At 56.8% G+C, this 21,572-nt stretch overlaps 1 protein-coding gene across 2 annotated transcripts in view; it reads left to right on the top strand.

Moving 5' to 3' along the window:
• The window catches only part of RPTOR (regulatory associated protein of MTOR complex 1), a 342,816-nt gene that overhangs the window by 100,990 nt on the left and 220,254 nt on the right, over positions 1–21,572 (top strand). The window contains exon 1 of one of the 2 annotated variants that reach the window (XM_070060173.1): positions 11,456–11,605. The exons of the other annotated variant lie outside the window; for it this stretch is intronic. The gene's annotated coding sequence lies outside the window, so the exon portion shown is untranslated. Of the gene's footprint in view, positions 1–11,455; positions 11,606–21,572 lie in introns of those variants that run through there. 2 annotated transcript variants of the gene reach the window in all.

Below are 21,572 nucleotides of genomic sequence, written 5' to 3'. Positions count from 1 at the left end.
CTTTGTCCTGTCTGCTGCGCACCCACCACCAAACTCGATCCTGGTGTGCTTGTCCATCGTTTCTCGAGGATTCTCCATCCGTCCAGGTCTCTGGTCAAAGTGTCCACTTGCCTCTTCTTTGGGACACCTTGGCTCTTGGCCCCAATACTCACGTTCCCTCTGAAAGTGTGAGTGGTCCGCATGCTGGCCTCAATGCAGCTGTACACTGGGTGCCGTTCAGCTGGCCACAGGCCCACCCAACAGGGGGTCTGAGTCTTGTGTTCTGCATAGTACAGAAGGTCACAGCGAGGGAGAGAGAGCGTGAATGAGAGTGAGAAAGAGAGAAACAGAAAGAGGAAGAAAGATCTTTTATCTGCTGGTTCACTACCCAGATGACTGGGCCAGACTGAAGTCAGGAGCCAGGAACTCCATCCGGGTCTCCCACATGGCCTCCCTTGGGCTGTCCCCTGCCACTTCCCCAGGTGCATTAGCAGGAAACTGGTTTGGAAGTGGAGTAGTGGGACTCACATGGGCACTGTGACATGGGATGCCGGTGTCACGAGTGGTGGCTTCACCCATTGCAACACAGTGCCCACCCCGAGGAGTCTGAGTCCTGTGGTGGAGTGCCAGTGGTGGCGTGGCATCCTGAGAGGGGTGCTATGTCCTGGAAGAGGCCCCCAGGGCCATCTTGGAGCACCCCATGAAGAGACATCACACACCCACTCACACACCCCTTGAAGACACGTCACACACCCACTCACGCACCCCTTGAAGAGACGTCACACACCCACTCACACACCCCTTGAAGACATGTCACACACCCACTCACACACCCCTTGAAGACACGTCACACACCCACTCATGCTCATCTTGGAGGACACCATGTAGACACCACACACCCACTCACGCACACCTCGAAGACACATCACATACCCACTCACACATAGAGGACAGCAGGTGAGATTGTAGCCGTCGGTGGTTCTGAGAGGGGAAATTGGACTGGGAGAGCCCCTGATCATGTAGAGCAGCAGTTTTATTTATTTATTTATTTATTTATTTATTTATTTATTTAGATAGATAAATTTTTGACAGGTAGTGTCGCTCCCCCTCTTCACGGAGGAACGACACTGGACCCTGCGCTGTTCTTTTGTCTGCTCGGCCCTTCCCGGGTTTGCTGCTGGTTCTTCCTGGGTTGGCTGCTGTCCCTCCACCTCTGTGGAAGGGCGGCTCCCCCTGCCACTTTCCCCACTTCCGCGGGGGAGCGGCACACCGCCGGCCGGCTCTCTCGGGGGCTGCTCAGATGTTATTCGGATGTTCCCCTTAGATGTTCCTGGTGCATGTTGTCTCTCTCCTCGATAGTCCTCTTCCACCAATCCCAACTCTGCTACCCACACGCCGAGTACGCTGCTCTCCTCCAATCAGGAGCAGGATCAGCTCCTGCAGGTTATAGGTCGAACTGGAGGCAGCTGTGTAAAAGTTGTTTACTCCTCTCCCAGCGCCATATTGTGGGAGAGCAGATGCATAGAATAAGTCTTAATTCCAGTAACTTAGTCTAGTCCCAGTTGCTCCCCACAAGGTAGAGTTACAGACAGTGAGATAGATAGAGAGAAAGGTCTTCTTTCCGTTGGTTCACTCCCCAAATGGCCACAGTGCTCAGAGCATCGTCGATCTGGAGCCAGGAGCCAGGAGCCAGGTGCTTCTTCCTGGTCTCCCAGGGGGTGCAGGTGACCAAGCACTTGGGCCATCTTCTGCTGCTTTCCCAGGCCACAGCAGAGAGCTGGATGGGAAGAGGAGCAGCCGGGACTAGAACCGGTGCCCATGTGGGATGCCGGCACTGCAGGCGGAAGACTACCCTGCTGTGGCACGGCGCTGGCCCCGAGGAGCAGTACTGATCTCTGTTGCTTATTACTTCTTATGTAAAGGTAATCATGAAAAATGATAGACATATTTGAATACTCTATAGCAGCTCTTTCAAAACTAAGGAACAGCCGACGAGTCCAGGGAGGAGAGCACGCGTCACCATCGAGTGGGCAGTGTCTTCTCTCAGTGACCAGAAGAAGACGTCACTCACAATCCTCAGCATCTTAGGTCCTGTGGGAAAGCGGCATCTGTTTTACAGGATTATAGCTGCACCTTAAAGAAGAAAGTATGCATTGATTTGAAAGGCAAGGTGGGAGAAGCGGAGTGGGGAGATATCTTCCATCTGCTGCTTCACTCCCCGAATGGCCCCAACAGCCGGGGCTGGGCCAAGCTGAAGCCAACAGACAGGAGCTCCATCTGGGCCTCCCCGCTGTGCAACAGGAACTGAGAGCCCTTCAGGCATCGCCTGCTGCTTCCCGGGCACGTTAGTAGGGAGCTGGAGCAGAAGTGGAGTAGCCAGGACTTGAACTGGTGCTCTGAGGTGGGACGGCGGCTTAACCTGCTGCGACGCACTGCCTGCCCCAGTCTCACCGCGCTTGCCCGGTAGGCACCAGCAGCGATCCTTAGCCCTGCTAATTGGGCTCGCAAATCCACAGTCAAAACAACAGATCTAGAGGGGCACCAGAGTCTGCTCTGTTCTCAGCTTTACGTGTTTCATGTCTTCTTAAATCTCTCAAAGAGCATCCTCTCTTCCCTTTTATTTAATATGCTATTCTACGAGCCTTTTTCCCGGCAATTTTTAGATGTCATTTACATGCAGCAAAGCGCACAGATCTTAAGGATTTCGCTTGATGAGTTTTGACAGTGGCGTAGTCTTGTTTAATCACTACTCGGAGCAAGATAGGGAACGTTTTGATCCCTTGAATTCTCTCGCCCTTTTCCTGTCGGCTCTTCCTGGCTGAGGGCAACCATCTTCCGCCTTCTGTCGTCGTCGTAGGGCCGTTTTGTCTTTGTTTGTGGTCGTACACCGATGATCGCACGCTGGCTGCTTTCGCTCTGCGGAGTGTTGGGGGACCCGTCCGTCTTGTGTGTGCCGGTGGCTGGCTGCCTTTGACTGCTGAGCCGTCTGGTTGCGTGGCTGCGCCAGCATCTGCTCACCCTGCCGCAGGTGTTGGCCACTGTGTGGGCGTGTGACTGCAGGTCGGGGAGTGCATGTTTCGGTGTTGTCTTGCAGGCAGCCCTAAGCTGACAAAAACGACAGACGTCGTCGGTTTCTCGGTGCAGTCAGGCAGTCTGCAGAGCAGTCCTGTTGACAGTTTCCACAGGTGCTCTGGGGACTTGAGTACATGAATACTGGGGGGTCTGGTTCCCCGACTTCCTCTTGCCTCACGTAGCGCTCGTGCTGTGATGGAGCAGGGATGCAGTGGGACCCAGGCACGTGCACATTTGTCTTGTAGGAGCAGATGTGTGCGGCTCAAGTGCTGATCCTAGAAACCACTTCACCCATAGCAGGCCTGACAAGTCCAGGGGGCTCGCACCTTCAGAACCACGTCTGGCCCTGCCCCGATCACGGCCCTGTGTCTTCCCAAGGACACTGTGCCGGCTGGGCCATGTCGCCCCTCTTCTGTGGGTTGGTCCTATGTGTGTGCACGTGTGGACCGCGGCTCTTGCACTGTCTCCCTGAACTTGTGTGCTGTGTAGCGCCGTGCCACGTCAGTGTCGGGGTTGATCGTGGCTGCTGAGTCCAAGGTGTGTCTGTTCCCTGATGACAACAGAGGGCAGGCCCAGGTGGGAGGGCCCTTATGTGGGACTCCTTCCAGGGCTGTGCCTGGAGGCCTTCCTGGGAGTGGAGTGGGAGCAGGTGGCTGGGGCAGGGGCAGTGTCTGCGGGGGGCGCCCCCTGCAGGCTGCACCCCTGCCTGTAGCATCCTGCGGAGAGTGAGCTCCCCGGGGCCTGGCTCCCTGGCTTCTGAGAGGGCGTGCCAGGCTGTCTGCCCTCGGTGAGCCCCAGCACCAGCACGTCTAGTGTGGTTCTGTTGTTCCCATTCTGCACAGCAGAAGTGAAACCTGAGACCGTCGTCCGCATGCCCGGTACTGGTTTTTCGCTCCAGCTCTGGTTTCACCTTTTGGGGACCCTGAGCTGATGTCCCCCCCCACCCACCCCATTCCCGAGCTCCCCCACTCCTAGCCACTGTCCTGAGTGCACCTGCAGCGGCGGCAGAACTCTTGTCCCCGTGAGGCTGGGGGGTGCCGCTCTCAGCTGGGGGAGCTCAGTGGTCGGTGTCGCTGTCCGCGGTGGTGTGGGCTGCTCCCTGCTGTGCGTGACACACAGTCCCAGGGTTCCTTTGCTTCAGAGGACCTGGAGTTTTTCTTCCAAGGTGAAATGGCTTTTATATGTTTTATGTCCAGAATGTGGATAAGGGCCGGCGCCGCAGCTCACTAGGCTAATCCTCCGCCTTGCGGCGCCGGCACACGGGGTTCTAGTCCTGGTCAGGGCGCCGGATTCTGTCCCGGTTGCCCCTCTTCCAGGCCAGCTCTCTGCTGTGGCCAGGGAGTGCAGTGGAGGATGGCCCAAGTGTGTGGGCCCTGCATCCCATGGGAGACCAGGAGAAGTACCTGGCTCCTGCCATCGGATCAGCGCGGTGTGCCGGCTGCGGCGGCCATTGGAGGGTGAACCAACGGCAAAAAAAAAAAAAAGGAAGACCTTTCTCTCTCTCTCTCTCTCTCTCTCTCACTGTCCACTCTGCTTGTCAAAAAAAAAAAAAAAAAAAAAAAAAGGAAAGAAAGAAAAAGAAGAATGTGGATAAGGTTTTCATCTGCATTATTCTTCAAAAGGCACAAAATTGTGGTTTTTCCCCTGAGTTGTTTAGAGCTAGGTTTTTTTTTTTCCTGTCTGTACTTTTTCCTATTTCTCTCTCTTTTCTTCCTGCTTTTTCTCTATCAATTAAAATATTTGAAAGAAAACTACTGAAATTGCAAGGCAACGAAGTTATCTGTTTCTGCCTCTGTGGACTGAGGGTGAGTGGCCCTGCTGTGTCTGCCCAGGGTCTCTGCAGGCTGCTGTCCCCCATGTCCTGCCCCTGCCCAGGGTCTCTGCAGGCTGCTGTCCCCCATGTCCTGCCCCTGCCCGGGGTCTCTGCAGGCTGCTGTCCCCCCACATCCTGCCCCTGCCCGGGGCCTGTGCAGGCTGGTGTCCCCCCACGTCCTGCCCCTGCCCAGGGTCTCTGCAGGCTGCTGTCCCCCCACGTCCTGCCCCTGCCCGGGGTCTCTGCAGGCTGCTGTCCCCTCACGTCCTGCCCCTGCCCGGGGTCTCGGCAGGCTGGTGTCCCCCCACGTCCTGCCCCTGCCCGGGGTCTGCAGGCTGCTGTCCCCCCACGTCCTGCCCCTGCCCGGGGTCTGCAGGCTGCTGTCCCCCCATGTTCTGATGAAGTGGTCTCGGCTGCTGCACATCAAAGCCTGAGGTGCTTCCTGGGGAGAGCGAGAGGTGTTAGAAGCTAATTGAACGCACTGCCTAATTACTGGCGTCACATCCTTGTTTCCTTTTAGAAATTTCTCCTTTGAAAATGGTATAAAATATCAAGAACTTTCAGAAAATCTTACTGGGATCTAAGGAAGACGTCTTGCTTGTGCAAGACTTTATTTATCTCTCTTGGTTTTCTACAAGAGAGAAATAACGAGCTGGGAGGAATAGCTTTTTCCCACCAACCCCCAAACCATCCATCACCCCTCTTCCCAGCTCATTTGCACCTGAGCACCCTCGACCATCGCAATTCCCCTCAGCCCCCTGGTGGGCTTGTGGCTGTGGGGAGACCCTCGGGGAAGAGGTGTATGCTCTGTGGCTTTCAAGTGCAATCCCAGAGTCTGCCAGTTGGTACTTCCTAAGAAATGGCCTCCTGTGCAGTTGCCAAAGTAAGCCATTTCCATGGTTCTCTGTGCCTCCCTGCTTGGAGGGTGGGAAGACTGTTGCTCCCTCCCCTTCATCTGGCCTGCCGGGGCCCCAGAGATGGGGATGAGAAGAGGAGTGGACAGACCACTCAGATCAGAAGACGGGGATGAGAAGAGGAGTGGACAGACCACTCAGATCAGAAGATGGGGATGAGAAGAGGAGTGGACAGACCACTCAGATCAGAAGATGGGGATGAGAAGAGGAGTGGACAGACCACTCAGATCAGAAGATGGGGATGAGAAGAGGAGTGGACAGACCACTCACATCAGAAGATGGGGATGAGAAGAGGAGTGGACAGACCACTCAGATCAGAAGATGGGGATGAGAAGAGGAGTGGACAGACCACTCAGATCAGAAGACGGGGATGAGAAGAGGAGTGGACAGACCACTCACATCAGAAGACGGGGATGAGAAGAGGAGTGGACAGACCACTCACATCAGAAGACGGGGATGAGAAGAGGAGTGGACAGACCACTCAGATCAGAAGACGGGGATGAGAAGAGGAGTGGACAGACCACTCAGATCAGAAGACGGGGATGAGAAGAGGAGTGGACAGACCACTCACATCAGAAGACGGGGATGAGAAGAGGAGTGGACAGACCACTCACATCAGAAGATGGGGATGAGAAGAGGAGTGGACAGACCACTCAGATCAGAAGACGGGGATGAGAAGAGGAGTGGACAGACCACTCAGATCAGAAGATGGGGATGAGAAGAGGTGTGGACAGACCACTCACATCAGAAGACGGGGATGAGAAGAGGAGTGGACAGACCACTCAGATCAGAAGACGGGGATGAGAAGAGGAGTGGACAGACCACTCAGATCAGAAGACGGGGATGAGAAGAGGAGTGGACAGACCACTCAGATCAGAAGCCCTGGCCTGACTGCCGAGTGTGTGGCTGTGCTGAGTCTAATCACGACACTGGTCAGAGAGGGGCAGGCGGGGCCGAGGACGGAAGCGAGCCCACCTGGTTCAGTGAATGTGGGCACTTTGCTAGTTGCTACGGGTAGAAAAGTAAGAAGTACTTCCTGCTAGCAAAGAACTCCAATCTTAAGAGGGAAAATGGCGTTAGCGCATACACACCTTCATTCAACAGGTGCTCATCAGGTGTATGCTGCGCCTCAGCCTCTGAGCAAACGCAGCACGACGCGGCCCTGTCGTGGGTGCCAGGCAGCGCAGCACCCAAGAAGCCAAAACCAAGAGAAGCGTCTGAGGCAATGCAGGGCAGGGGCCGGTGCTGTTGCAAGTGGGTCAGCCTGCCACCTTTGGCGCCGACGCACCATATGGGCACTGGTTCACGTCTCGGTGCTCCTTTTCCAGTGCCTCTCTCTGCTGTGGCCTCAGAAAGCAGCAGAAGATGGGCCAAGTGCACGGGCCCCTGGAGGAAGCTCCTGGCTCCTGGCTTTGGATCGGCTCAGCTAGATCGGCTCAGCTCTGGCCATTGCAGCCATTTGGGGAATGAACCAGCAGACGGAAGACCTCCCTTCCCACCCCCACCCCCCATAACTCTACCTCTCAAATAAATACTTTTTTTTTTTTTAAAGGAATGCAGTTCAGGGGCCAGTGCTGTGGCGCAGTCGGCTAATCCTCTGCCTGCGGCGCCAGCATCCCCTATAGGCGCCAGTTCGTCTTGGCTCCTCCTCTTCCAATCTGGCTCTCTGCTGTGGCCTGCAAAAGCAGCACAGGATGGCCCAAATGCTTGGGCCCCTGCACTCATATGGGAGACCTGGAAGAAGCTCCTGGCTCCTGGCTTTGGATCAGCTCAGCTCTGGCCGTTGCGACCATTTGGGGAGTGAACCAGCAGATGGAAGACCCCTCTCTCTCTGTCCCTCTCACTGTCTGTAAATCTACATCAAATAAATAAAGATCTTCAAATCACTGCCTGGCAGGCCCTGCCTTCCCTGCCAGGCCAGCAGCGCTGTCGTGAGTGCACTGCAGGTCAGGGCAGCAGCTGCTGGCCGTCCACTGCCGTCTCTGCGGTCAGGGCGCTGCTGAATTGGAGCACACATTTTTTCTTTCTTTCTTTCTTTCTTTTTTTTTTTTTTTTTTTAGATTTATTTATTTTTTATTTATTTGAAAGACAGAGTTACAGAGAGAGGTAGGGCCAGAGAGAGAGAGAGAGGTCTTCCATCCTCTGGTTCACCTCCCAGATGGCTGCAACGGCCAGAGCTGAGCCGATCCGAAGCCAGGAGCCAGCAGCTTCTTCTGCAGGTACCCCAGGATCGGACCCTCCTTTGCTGCTTTCCCAGGCCATCGCAGGGAGGTAGCTTGAAAGTGGAGCAGCTGGGACTCGAGCTGGCGCCCATACGAGAGGCTGGCACTGCAGGCAGTAGCTTTACCTGCTACGCTACAGCACTGGCCCCTCATGCCATTTTCAAGGTTTGTTTCTCTTAGCTGGGATGAACAGAGCTGATCGTTACCAGTGTTTTCTCCCGCTGTAGAGATGTGTGTGGGAGTTCTGCGGCTCCGTGAGCCCTTCCTCGTGTGGCCTGCACCCTCTGGACCCATGGCCTTTGCTTGGCGCCGTCTCTTGGGGCCAAGATCACAAGCCAGCGACAGGCGAGAGATTTTAACATTCGTGCAGGTTCCACGGGGCAGACATGAGGCTCCTGCGTCTGCTTTATGCCAGTAGAGAGGTGGTTTGGAAGGATTTTCGTGATGAGTGCTGCGGTCAGGCCTATGTACCTGCATGCGTGATGCGGTCAGGCCTGTGTACCTGTGTGCGTGGTGCGGTCAGGCCTGTGTGCGTGGTGCAGTCAGGCGTGTGTACCTGTGTGCGTGATGCCTTCAGGCCTGTGTACCTGTGTGCATGGTGCGGTCAGGCACGTGTACCTGTGTGCATGGTGCGGTCAGGCCTGTGTACCTGTGTGCATGGTGCAGTCTAGGCCTGTGTGCATGGTGCGGTCAGGCGTGTGTACCTGTGTGCATGGTGCAGTCAAGGCCTGTGTGCATGGTGTGGTCAGGCGTGTGTACCTGTGTGCATGGTGCAGTCAAGGCCTGTGTGCATGGTGTGGTCAGGCGTGTGTGCCTGTGTGCATGGTGCGGTCAGGCCTGTGTGCCTGTGTGCATTCCCACCTGAGACCACTCCTGAAACGGGTCAGCCTTTCTACACAGTCACTTCAGTGGGGAAAGCCTCAAGGGTCTGCCATTTTGCCGACAACAGAAACGCCTTGAACAGGGCGACCTTCAGGGATCTGGAACCAGGGAGGACCCATTCCTTTCAGCTTCTGGGTTCACCCCTTCCTCTGCACTCCCAGCCCTTGGGCTAATCCAGGGTCTTTATCCTTAAGACCCGCTTTCTGCCGTCTTGCCTGTTCGATTTCTGAACCTGCCTAGTGTCCGTCCGCCCAGAGCCCGGCTGCGGCACTTGCTGTGGCTCGATGTGTTCTGTCTGCTCCCTCTGCTCCACAGCACCTCCTGCCTCTGCCAGGCTGTAGCATTTCTGTCTGCTGCCGTCAGTGTCGCTCCCTGGCAGGCGCCACCTCTGGGAGGGCGGGGTTTGGGGCCAGTTGCGCTGTGGAGGCATCCTCAGCTCCTGGGCAGGGCTCTCTGTGTGCACTGTCCATCTGTGGACAGCAGGCTGCTGTTGTTGGAAGGCGCCCGCCCCTCCTCCGGCCTCACTCCCTTCTCTCGCCCGTTTCCCTTGCTTCTCTGCCAGCAGAGCAAGTTCTGCTCAGTGGGGGGCGCAGAGACGGACTGCGAGCTCGGACTTAACCTTGCTTGACTCCTGTTGGCGGGGGAGAGGGGAGCCATGAAACTGCCCAGTGTTTCCCCTTCTGCTTTGCTGTCTCCCGAATCCGTTTTCCTTTTTCTTCCATTTTTCTGAGCCAGGCCACGTGCTGCCTCCTGTAGGCTCTCCTCTGACCTCCAGCCCCAGGCGCCAGGCCCCTTGGGGTCCCGGGGGCTGGTGCCGCCCTCCCTGTCTCTGCTCAGCCTGGCTGCATTTTCACAGGAGCCCCTGGCTGCGGCTGCTTCTCTCATCCCTCCCAGTACACAGCAGGAAGCTTCTAATGTGTCTTCATAATCAAATTTAAGGGAGAGAAAGGGGGGAGAGGGGAGAAGGGAGGATGGGGGGGGGGTCCTGCAGAGGCATGTCGGCGGGATCAGATGCTCTGCAGTTACTGGATTCTCTCCTCCTGATGCTCCTTCGCCCTCCTTGCCGGGAGCACGGGTAGAATCCTGCAGCTCCAGTCATGTTAAATAGATTGGGATTCTTCTACAAGAGAAACTTAAGAAATGAGGTGGTGAGCGAGCCTGCTCATGTAGGGAGCTATTCTCAAAAATCTCCGAAGAATGTGCGAATGGAAGCTTTGCACAAGCCGTGGAAGTGAGAGGCCCACCCAGACAGTGACCCGCTCTTCAGGCCAGTCAGCTTGCTGGGGCGTCAGCCACCCCACTGCCTGCGGAGCTGCGTTCTGGTCTTTGAGGTCAGCGTGAACGGCGGCGAGGAGCACTGCGGGGTCTGAAACGCCTGTGCAGAGGGCGGCCCGCGTCCTGCCTTGGTCCCCCTTAACTTCAGACATGTGGAAGGATGGCCCGCGTCCTGCCTTGGTCCCCCTTAACTTCAGACATGTGGAAGGATGGCCCGCGTCCTGCCTTGGTCCCCCTTAACTTCAGACATGTGGAAGGACGGCCCGCGTCCTGCCTTGGTCCCCCTTAACTTCCGACGGGCAGGAGGGCGGCCCGAGTCCTGCTTTGGTCCACGCTTAATTCAGACATGTGGAAGGACGGCCCGCGTCCTGCCTTGGTCCACGCTTAATTCAGACATGTGGAAGGACGGCCCGCGTCCTGCCTTGGTCCCCCTTAACTTCCGACGGGCAGGAGGGCGGCCCGAGTCCTGCTTTGGTCCACGCTTAATTCAGACATGTGGAAGGACGGCCCGCGTCCTGCCTTGGTCCACGCTTAATTCAGACATGTGGAAGGACGGCCCGCGTCCTGCCTTGGTCCACGCTTAATTCAGACATGTGGAAGGGCGGCCCGCATCTTGCCTTGGTCCATGCTTAACTTCTGACGGGCAGGAGGGCGGCCCGCGTCCTGCCTTGGTCCCCCTTAACTTCCGACATGCGGAAGGACGGCCCGTGTCCTGCCTTGGTCCACACTTAATTCTGACATGTGGAAGGACGGCCCGTGTCCTGCCTTGGTCCCCCTTAACTTCTGACGTGCGGAAGGACGGCCCGCGTCCTGCCTTGGTCCCCCTTAACTTCCGACGTGCGGAAGGGCGGCCCGCGTCCTGCCTTGGTCCACACTTAATTCAGACATGCGGAAGGGCGGCCCGCGTCCTGCCTTGGTCCCCCTTAACTTCCGACGTGCGGAAGGGCGGCCCGCGTCCTGCCTTGGTCCACACTTAATTCAGACATGCGGAAGGGCGGCCCGCGTCCTGCCTTGGTCCCCCTTAACTTCAGAGCCTCTGTAGCACCAAGTCCTTGGCTGAATTCCAGGAATTCTGTCATGCCTCGACCCATGGCCTCTTTTAAAAATACGCTCATTAGTCGATTGATTGATCTTTTTTATTTTAAGGGCCAGGTATCACAAAAATAGGGTTTTGAGCAGATCCCTGCTAAGAAGTCTGTTTCAGATTCAGATAAGGAAGCGCGGGAGGGGCCCTGGTCCTCCTCTGTGTCACTGAGGGCTGTTACACTCACTGTGTGAGGACTCCATTTGGCTGAGACTTACAGGGAAATGACGGTGGCCGGGGTCGTAAGTGCTCTAGCCTGGCAGGGTCCCCGAATTCCTCCGGGTGTGCCCTTCCGTGCGGGGCCTCTGTTCTCATAGTTACCTCATCGTCCAGAATGGCAATTAGAGCTCCAGCCACTGCTTAGGTAAGGTCAATTCTTTGAAGAATTTTTTCCCCCTTATCAATGGCTAACATTAGAAATTTTGTTTAATTTATTTGAAAGGCAGAGAGAGAGAGTGTGTGTGTGTGTGTGTGTGGAGTTAGCTCTCCATTGCTGAGTCACTTCCCATATGCCTGTAATAGCTGGGGTTGGGCCAGGCCAGAGTCAGGAACTGGGAACTCGGTCTGGTCTCTCTGTGGGCAGCAGGGGCCTGGCTGCATTCGCCAGCAGGTGCTGGAATTGTGAGCAGAGCTGGCACACGGACTCACATGTCCCAAGCCATGTCATAACCTCTACTCCAAATGCTTGCCCCCAGCGATATTTCTTGAAAGTTGCAACTGGAGATGATTATGCCTAGTGAAAGAAGCCAGACCCAGAAAGAAAAATATGTGTTTTCTCTGATCTGTGGTAGCTAATATAGAGAACAGAAAAAACATCTCTCCGTGTATCTGAGCGAAACGGACATCGTGGGAGTTGATTACGGTCTGTAGCCCTGTCTGTTTAGAGGGACAGTGAGCCTGTGAGTGTGAAGTCAGTTCACAGTGAGTGAGCACAAAAAAGCCAAGACAGAGGAGGACTCGGGAGGGAGGAGGGTATCGTTGCGTTCCTAGAGTCGTGTCTGTGGGACACCTGGAGTCTGTTCTCTGTCTTCATAAATAAAACCAAATCAGCAGAAAAGGCGGCGCAGTTAACCCTTCAGCTGGGAGGCTGGGAATGCCAGGGCCCTGGGATTCCATGGCCCAGGAGTGGCTGTGGGGAAGCCAGCCGGAGCCGGCACCAGCCTGCGGGCACAGGCTCTTGAGTGTGCCGCTCCTTCTGAGCTGGGTCCGGACGCGCAGCCTCCTGAGGGGTGGGCCAGCGCCACCGGGACTGGGAGAGACTGAGGTAGAGCGGTGGGGACCAGCGGCGCTTTGAGTTGGACCCAATCCCCGGGGCTGTAGTTGGGGGCAGCCAGGCGGCTCTAAGCAGTGCGGGAGATGTGGCGACTCAGGGATGCCTTCGTCTGCTGCTGCGTGCGAAGCCCAGCACCTTTGAAAGTCCTGGCGGTGCTGCTGAGGGGACCTTGGCTTCATGCACTCTGTGGCGTCACGTGATTTACTGTCTGTGGTCAACTTGCGTTTGTCTGCGACTTGGGGGTTACCTTGAGTCTCGACTTTACTTGCTATGGAAAGAGGTTGTTAGGGGCTCCTGGAGGCTCCTAGATAGGTGCACAGATCCCAGCTTCCTCAGAGCGGTGGTCATGCGGGGCCCTGGGCGGAGCACCTGGCACCTGTGGCTGCGCTCACCTGCATACCGGGCCGAGTGCAGTGTGCCGACCATGAGCCTGGGCCAGGCTGACCGCCGCTCTGCAGCTGTGGGGCTTCCTGCCTGGGCTCGATGGCGCTGTGAAGTGAGAATGGTGGTGGAGCCCATCTCCGAGGGTGGTTGCCGGCATTCGGGGGCCGTGGTGAAGCGCTTGCCCTCACTGGAGACGGCGGTTGCCGGCATTCGGGGGCCGTGGTGAAGCGCTCGCCCTCACTGCTGTGTTTGCATTCATGTCCTTCCCATGTAGCGACCATCACTTGTCTCCACCGATGTGCGCTTAGATTTTCCCCTGGATTCAGAAAGAGTTGTTAAAAAATAAAGTCGTGTTTCGGTTATAAACAAAGAGCAAGTCTGAAATTTGAAGTTTTCAGGACTTCAGATTTTATAATTTGGAGCCAAAACTTACTTGCCAGAAAACCAGGCTTGGATGACATGAGGCTATTTGTAGACTCTTCCAGAAGTTCACCTCGTGTGCTCGTTCATAGGTTTGCCTACAGGAATATTTGTGTTTCTACTCACCCCTCCCGTCTTCCTAAAATGCCAGGTCTCCTGGCCCGAGGGTGTGGGGAGGGTCTGCAGCCCCGCAGGACCCTGCCTTCTCAGAGGAGGGGCAGGTGGACGCCATCCCCGCCCTGGGGCGCCGCGGGTGGACAGTCTCCTTACCCTCTGTCCACTTCAGGACTGGATACTCTGCTGGTTTTTGGGAGTAATGAGGGGCGTCCCTGCCTTTTTCCTTTAATTTCCCAGTGCCCCTGACACGCTTGGTTGGTTTCAGATTTGTCATCACAGGCGTGTTCATGATTCTGAGACTCACAATGATGAGAGCAAGTGGTGATTCTTAAATCAGGTTCACCCAGAACTGAGGTCGACTCTGGGAGTGGTTAGTCAGCGGTCCTTGTTTCCGTGCAAGGCCTGTGTCCTGCTGCTGCTCTGTGAGGACAGGTGCATGGGAGTGGACTCTGGTTAAACTTGACGCTGGCCTAGGAGAGTGAGGCACTGTGTAGGAGGAGTCACTGGAAGATGACCAGCAGCTCTCCTGGTTCCACAGGGAGGACCTGGGCGTGTCACTGCCCGCAGCCGGCCTCACGGCTCAGAGACTGGGGTCTGGCCGTGGTGCCGTGCACAGGTTTCTGCTCCGTGCTCTGCACTTCCCTGGGGGAGCAGGTCGGGATTGGGAAGAGCAGCGGGGAGCAGTGGGAACTCTGTCACGCAGGCCAAATGCAGAGCAGCCATATGGACGGGCATCACTCTTCATCCTGCCTGTGGCCGTTGGAACTGTGGGTCCCGCCTGGGCCACTTCGGTGTCCTGAGAAGAACAGAGGCCCCAGGAGGTGCAGGTCTTGTTGCCTGTTGGGGCAGAGCATGGGGCAGACTTCCCGGCTCCTGGGGCGGTGGTCTGGTTTTGATAGTCAGGTTCAGGCAGCTGTTGAAAACCCGAATGCGCAGACAGACTTGGCCTCCACCCTGGCGGTCAGGCAGCTGCTGACTGTTCAGCAGGGAGCCGGGTGCTGCACCGGGATGCCTTCTTGTGGTGGTTTACTGCGATGGGAGCTTGTGTTGATAGAAAACAAGCGTTTTGTCTCCTTGCAGTAAGTGCACCTCTTTCCGCCACTTTGACGTCTGCCTTTGCGCTGTGCTCTTGGGCACCTAGAAGCCCTGTGCTTCTGAAGCTGCCGTGCCTTTTCTGCGCAGCTAGCAGGGCGTGGGGGGGTGACCTGCAGCAGCCTGGTGGCGCGCGGACCGGGCTCCCAGGCTCGCTCTGGGGACCGCAGATTTCCTTTCAGAGGGTTTGGCCTTCCTAACGCATCTCAGTGGCTTCTCGCTGGCCACGGAACAAAGTCCAGACCCTTCAAGTGGGTTGAAAGTCACTTTTGATCTGGGCCCGCTCTCCACCCCAGCCGACTTCCAGCGCTGCCGCGCGCGCGACCTCTCCCCCAACTTCTGTGGGGGGTTTCTTTGCTCTGCCCCTGGAACTGTATGCGTGCCGCAGTCTCATCTTTGATGTATTTTCTTGGGAAGCTGTGCCTGAATCCATAATCCTGACCACCTCAGAGAAGAATGATGGCAGAATAAACGCTAGGAAAGGTGCCTCCCTTTGCTCTCCCGTGGAGTGCTCTTTCTGCCGTGGACGTATTATTCTGTTAGATGCGGTGTCCTGTGGTGGCGTCCTGTGGTTCATCAGTCCCAGGCAGTCGGCGAGGTGGTGGCGTCCTGGTGTCCTGCTTCCCAGCATCCCCTCCAGTGCAGTACAGAACCAGACGGGGAAAAGTGAATTTCACAGACGCCACGCTCTCAGCGTAAGGCCTCACGTGCCTGAACCCGGAAAGAAGTGAGAAGAGGAAACCCACACCGTTGGCACAGAGTCCCTAACCCGCTGCCAGCCTCGTGGGAGTCGACCGAGGGCTGCACTGGCGACGAGATGAGGGGGCTCTGCAGGGCCTGGTGCTGGTGAGAGCCAGGGCCTGAAACACTCAGCCCAGTGTGGGCTTGAAATGGGTGAAGCCGGTGTGCAGCAGAGCCGAGTGCGGGTCCCACGCAGGGGCCTCAGGGCTGGGTGCAGGTCGGAGAGGAAGCGACCAGAAGCAAGGAGAGGGCCCTTGGTGTGTCGGTCATGAGAGGAAGGAGAACCAGAAGGGGAAAGGGGTAATACAAGAACCAGAATCCTGGGGCGCACACAGCCCAGGCAGGGCCTGGCCTCCTGTGCCAGGTGGGCTGGCTGGGACAGAGCCACACCCGTCCACTTACAGAGGCGTGCTGTCTGCCGCTTTTGCGCCTCAATGGAACCTTAGTTAAGAACGTGCAAAATTATCTGGGTTAAGCTTAGGAAAACACTTCTGAAAACCACAGAAGTTGAATCGGTGGACAGCCGCCCACTGCTGAGCGTGGTGGCCTGGGCTCCGTAAATGCTTCTGTTTCCATGAAGCTTAGGGCGTCTCGCAGCCCAGTGGAGATCCAGCGTGGGAAAGACGTGCAGGCACGCAAGCCGGGAAGCACCGGAAAAACACAAACCTCAGGAGTGGCCAGCCTGCCAGTCGGCGAAATACGGTGCAGCTCCCGTCCTCCAAACAGCCTGGGGCCGGCTCGCCAAGAGAGAGTTAACATCCTAGAAAATAGGCCAGAGTACTTAAGGGACGTTAGCACGTCATTAACATGGCCTCAGCGGAGGCAAAGATGGACTTTCAATAAAGTTTTGAAAAGATTTATTTATTTATTTATTTATTTATTTGAAAGGTGAGACTAGAGAGAGAGCGCGCGCGAGAGAGCGCTTCCATCCACCAGTTCACTCCCCAAATGGCACGAAAGCCAGTGCAGGGCCAGGCCGAGGCCAGGAGCCAGGAGCTTCTTCTGGGTCTTCCACGCAGGTGCTGGGCCCAAGGACGTGGCCCATCTTCCGTTGCTTTCCCAGATGCAGTAGCAGGGAGCTGGATCAGAGTTGGTGCAGCGGGCACCCCAGCTGCTCCCATAAGGGATGCTGGAGTTGCAGGCTGTGGCTTAACCTGCTACAGCACCACATCAGCCCGAAAGACGGGGCTTCCAGGTAGATGGTGCTGAGAAGCTGGGCGGCCATTTGGAAGAAGCTGAAATTAGATCCACTCCTCGTGCCTTATAGAACAAGCCAGACATGGATGAGGATGCTGAGTGAACTGTGAGATCTGGCACAGACGCCAGGAGAATCCAGGTGAACCTGTCCCGCCAAGGCCTGCTGGCTGCAGAGTGGGAGGAGATGCTGTGTATGCCACAGCACAGGGCCAGTGCCAGGTCAAGAAGTGGTAAAAGGAAGAAGATACGAATGGACAACTTACACTCGCACGAAAGCTATGGAGATGGTACTTAGAGTAGAGAAATGTGGCTGCTCCTAACAAGAACTGCAGACGTGACGTGGCATGGGACGGCCGTCTTCACTGACCAGGTGCCGCACACTCTGCTGGCGAGGCTGTGGGGTGGCACCGCCTTCCGCAGGGAAGCTGAGGACCCGGCTGTGCAGTCACGCGTTCACCGCTCGGCCTGGCAGCGGGCCCTGAAGACACTCCTCCGAAGTACTGCAGGACGCAGGCGCCGTCAGCCTCGGCGGGAGACTCCGACAGACGCTGGGATCAATCTTGGGAGAGATGTTGGGAAAGGATGTTGAGAAACGTGACAGTCAGATAGTTTGAATTTTCTTCCCTGAAGCTGCTTGTTAATTGTAACGGGATAAATAGTGCCTTGTTCAGTTAGAAACCTGGCCAGCTCCCCCTGAAGTCATCAGAATTATCCTCAGCAGGAGCGAGATACGCTGCCCTTTGGTGCGGACTCCAAGGAGACGCAGCAGTTCTGAGACCTCCCGTCCGAAGTTGTCATCTGACAGTTGAGGGGAGCCCAGACAGGAGCCGACCGCAGCCCAGAGCGGAGGAGGCTGGGAGGCTGGACGTCTGGACACCGTGGCCGGTCCTGTGTGGATTCAGGCAGGAAGTGCCAGCCTGCTGGTGGGGGTGGGATTCCATGAGGTCTGCAGAGGTGTTGACCGTTCAGTGCCGCTGAAGGTGTCCTGGTTTTGATGATTGTTCTGTTGTTGCTGCTGTTAGGGACCTGGGCAAAAGGTAGGAATTTTGTGCTAGTTTCACAGTGTTTCCGAGTATCTAAAATTATTTCATAATAAGAAGAAAGAAACAAAGAAGCAGGGGTAGGGGACTCTGGCTCCTGGCTCCAGCTTCCTGCCAGTGTAGACGCTTGGAGGCAGCGCTTGGCTCTAGTGACCAGGTTCCTGCCACCGCCACGGGAGACCTGGATGGCGCTGTAGGCTCCTGGCTTCAGCCCTGCCCAGCCCTGGCTTTGCAGGAACTGTGTCTCACCCTGACTCTTCCTCTCAGGTCAATAAACAAGGAAGAAAAAGAAGTAGGAGTTACGTCTGCCGTGTCCTATACAGTGCCTGGCACGTGCTGGATTCTCATTGCTGTCTTCTGCCTCGAGACACGCATGCCCCAGACACACACAGGCAGCACACACCACGCTCCACACACAAGATGGGAACTGTGTCTCACCCTGACTCTTCCTCTCAGGTCAATAAACAAGGAAGAAAAAGAAGTAGGAGTTATGTCTGCCGTGTCCTATATAGTGCCTGGCACGTGCTGGATTCTCATTGCTGTCTTCTGCCTCGAGACACGCATGCCCCAGACACACACAGGCAGCACACACCACGCTCCACACACAAGCAGCACACACACAGGCAACATGCACACACGCTCCAGAAAGAAGACACACAGTGCAGACACACACACGCTCCAGACAGAGGACACACACTGCAGACACACACGCTGCAGACACACGTTCTAGATACACACTCAACATACACACACTGCAGACACGCATTCCCCAGACACACACAAGTGGCATATACACACACAGTCAACATACACTGCAGACGCACACGCTGCAGACACACATGCCCCAGACACACACACTCAACATACACACACTGCACACACGCTCCAGACAGAGGACACACACTGCAGACACACATGCCCCAGACACACACAGGCAGCACACACCACGCTCCACACACAAGCAGCACACACATAGGCAACATGCACACACGCCCCAGAGAGAAGACACACACTGCAGACACACACATGCTCCAGAGGACACACACTGCAGACACACACGCTGCAGACACACATGTTCTAGATACACACTCAACATACACACACTGCAGACACACATGCCCCAGACACACAAGCGGCATACACACACACAGTCAACACACACTGCAGACACACACGCTGCAGACACGCATGCCTCAGACACACACTCAACATACACACACTGCAGACACACATGCCCCAGACACACAAGCGGCATACACACACACAGTCAACACACACTGCAGACACACATGCTGCAGACACGCATGTCCCAGACACACACAAGCGGCATGCACACGCTGCAGACACACATGCCCCAGACACACACAAGCGGCATACACACAGTCAACACACACTGCAGACACACACGCTGCAGACACGCATGCCCCAGACACACACTCAACATACACACGCTGCAGACACACACGCTCCAGCCATGCACACACCAGACACATGCGTTCCCTACAGATAACGTGGTCCAGACACACGCTATTTTGGGTTAATGGCTGGGATCCCAGAGCCATGGATTTGGATCGCCGGCGATCCGGGGTGGCGCTGGCCTCCTGACTCCTCCCCCTCGTGGGCCGGAGCCTGCGGAGACGCTTTCCCTGCCACTGCAGCCCCGCGCCCCGCTGCCAGGCGGGTGGCTTGTTGCTGAGTCCGGCGCGGGCCGTTCCTCTCGCAGGTCACGGACGCGCCTCTGCGTTTGCTGGTCGTGCACGCTGCCCTTACTGTGCCGCGCGGCGGTTGGACATCCTGTGGACCGCCCACGGGCAGGAGCAGGCGCTCACTCTCCCCGAGGGCAGGCTCCGGCCCCGCGCTGCCCACTCTGTACTCCCCGCCTCAGGGAACAGGCCTCGGGGTGGTGGTTCATGGTTTCATTGTGAGTTTTTCTTCTCTTTTTAGTAGACCTTTTCTAGACCCACCTCGAATGCACTCAGAATTAAGGATTTTTTCTCTTCATTTCTCTTAATTTCTGAGCCTCCTTTCATTGTGGTGGAAAAGGCAGACCGTGGAGAAGTGAGTCATGAATCCTTGGAAGCACCAGGAATGGACGGGCCTGGGTCTGGAGCCTGCGCGGCTGCGGCAGGCGGAGCTCGGCAGCGCCCCCTCCTCACGCGTGTGTGTGTGTGTGTGTGTGTGTGTGTGTGTGCGTGCGCGCGTGCGCGCGCGGCCGTGTCAGGTGGAGCTCGGCAGCGCCCCCTCCTCACGTGTGAGTGCGCGGCCGTGTTGGGTGGAGCTCGGCAGCGCCCCCTCCTCACGCCGGCCGCTTGCACGGCCTGCCCTTCACGGGTGCTGAGCGTGACTCCTGGACCTCTGCCTGGTTCAGAACAGGTTTTGGGTCCCTGGGAGGCTGCTGATTGTGCCCTTGGCGAATGACCAGAAACACCAGGGGGTTCCGGTCCCAGCTCCCACTCCGCACCCGGGGGGAGGGGCGGCTCCTCTCTTTTGAGTCGGGATCGTGGCAGTGCCCCGTGACTTCCTAAGGCGGCCCTCGCACAGTACTCCAGGTGGGAGGCCCAGCAGGCCGTGGGTGAGCACCTCCCCTGCCTGGCCTAGCACGGTGCTTGTCGGACGTGGCTTGGCCTCAGCTGACTGACAGTGAGGTCTGTAGAAGGATGTGCCACGCTGTGACTCCCAGGTGGATTTCGGTTGAAGCAGGACAGTGCCTACAAAACACAGGGCCTTAGTTCCCACTTTTTTGGATAAATTGTTAGATTGATCGGTGAATAACAGTTCCATGCTGTATGCTGTATCCAAGGGGATTAATTACTGACGTACGAGAAGTGCGGTTCCCCTGTGCGTGTGGTCTCGCTGAGCCACTCGTCCATGCGCGGAGTCCTGTGTTGCGCACACGTGCTGAGATCCCGTCAGCCCCTGCCCTTCGCCGGTTCCGCCCTCCTGTAAACCCCCCCAGTGGACTGGAAGCGGCTTTCCCTGTGTCCGCCTGGCATTCTTTTTCTGCCATGATTTCCGCATCACTGTGGCGCCGTAGGAAGGACAGGAGAGAGGACTGGCGCCGCTCAGTTTCAGAGCCACGTGGGCCGGTGGCTGGTCAGCGGTGACGCAGGGGTGGCTTGGAGGTGCCCTCTATTCTAGCACCTGCCACGTGTTCCGCGGGCACCTGTTAGTGTCACTCAGTAAGAGGTGAGTAATTCCTTTTATTTTCCGATTCAGATCAGTGGCTCCTTAGGACAGGCACGTGTCTCAGAGCTGCCCCAACTGTGCCTGCAGTGCTGTGTCGTCTGGGCCCGAGGCTCCACGCTGCTCAGGCGCCGGCTCCTGGCGTTTCGCGCCTCCCCGCCAGGGCGTGTGCTTTTCACATTCACGTTCTCAGCGCCAGTGTTTTCCCAAGGCAGCGGGGTGCGGCGGGTCGTCTCTGCTTAGGCACCATCAGAGAGCCGCTGGTCCCCGGGGCGAAGGCCAGCAGCACGCGTGCTGTGAGTGGATTGTGTGTGTGTGTGTGGCATTCCAGTTCTGGAGACCAGCACACAGATGTGTGTGGCTACCTGTGTGAGTTTGAACTCGTTTTGTTGACTGTTGGTTACGTAGATTATGCAGGGAAAAAGGTGATTATGGTCTTGGACTCTGAACAACGAGGGAGGGAGAGGGCGTTTGCCTACGTAGTGTCAGGGACTGAGAGTGCCGTGTCTGCTGGGGGGAGCCCGTCAGTCACCGAGAACCGGGCAGTAGGCACAGAGATGGCTCAACGTCGGTGCCCAGAACCCGAGAGTCCCTCAAGTGGCCGAGGACCAGACGTGGCCAGGGTTCTGGGAGGAAGAGCTTACCCTGGATTGCCTGGTGGTCACGGGTCTCCATGTGAGCAGGCAGCAGAGGAGCTCTGAGTGTGACGTGAGCGTGGAGGTGTCGCTGCGAGGGACGTGGCCACAAGCCACGGACACTGCGGTGGCCAGCAGCCACCAAAAGAGAGGTACGAGTTTTCTCTCAGAGCCCCCAGAGGGCGTGTGGTCCTTAAATATACTGATTTTGGATCTGTAGCCTGCACTTTGTTAGAGAATCAGCTTCTG

The sequence above is a fragment of the Oryctolagus cuniculus genome, chromosome 17 (genome assembly GCF_964237555.1).
Source record: "Oryctolagus cuniculus chromosome 17, mOryCun1.1, whole genome shotgun sequence".
In the NCBI taxonomy this organism is placed as follows: Eukaryota; Metazoa; Chordata; class Mammalia; order Lagomorpha; family Leporidae; genus Oryctolagus; species Oryctolagus cuniculus.
This window is presented reverse-complemented; position numbering and strand designations above follow the sequence as displayed.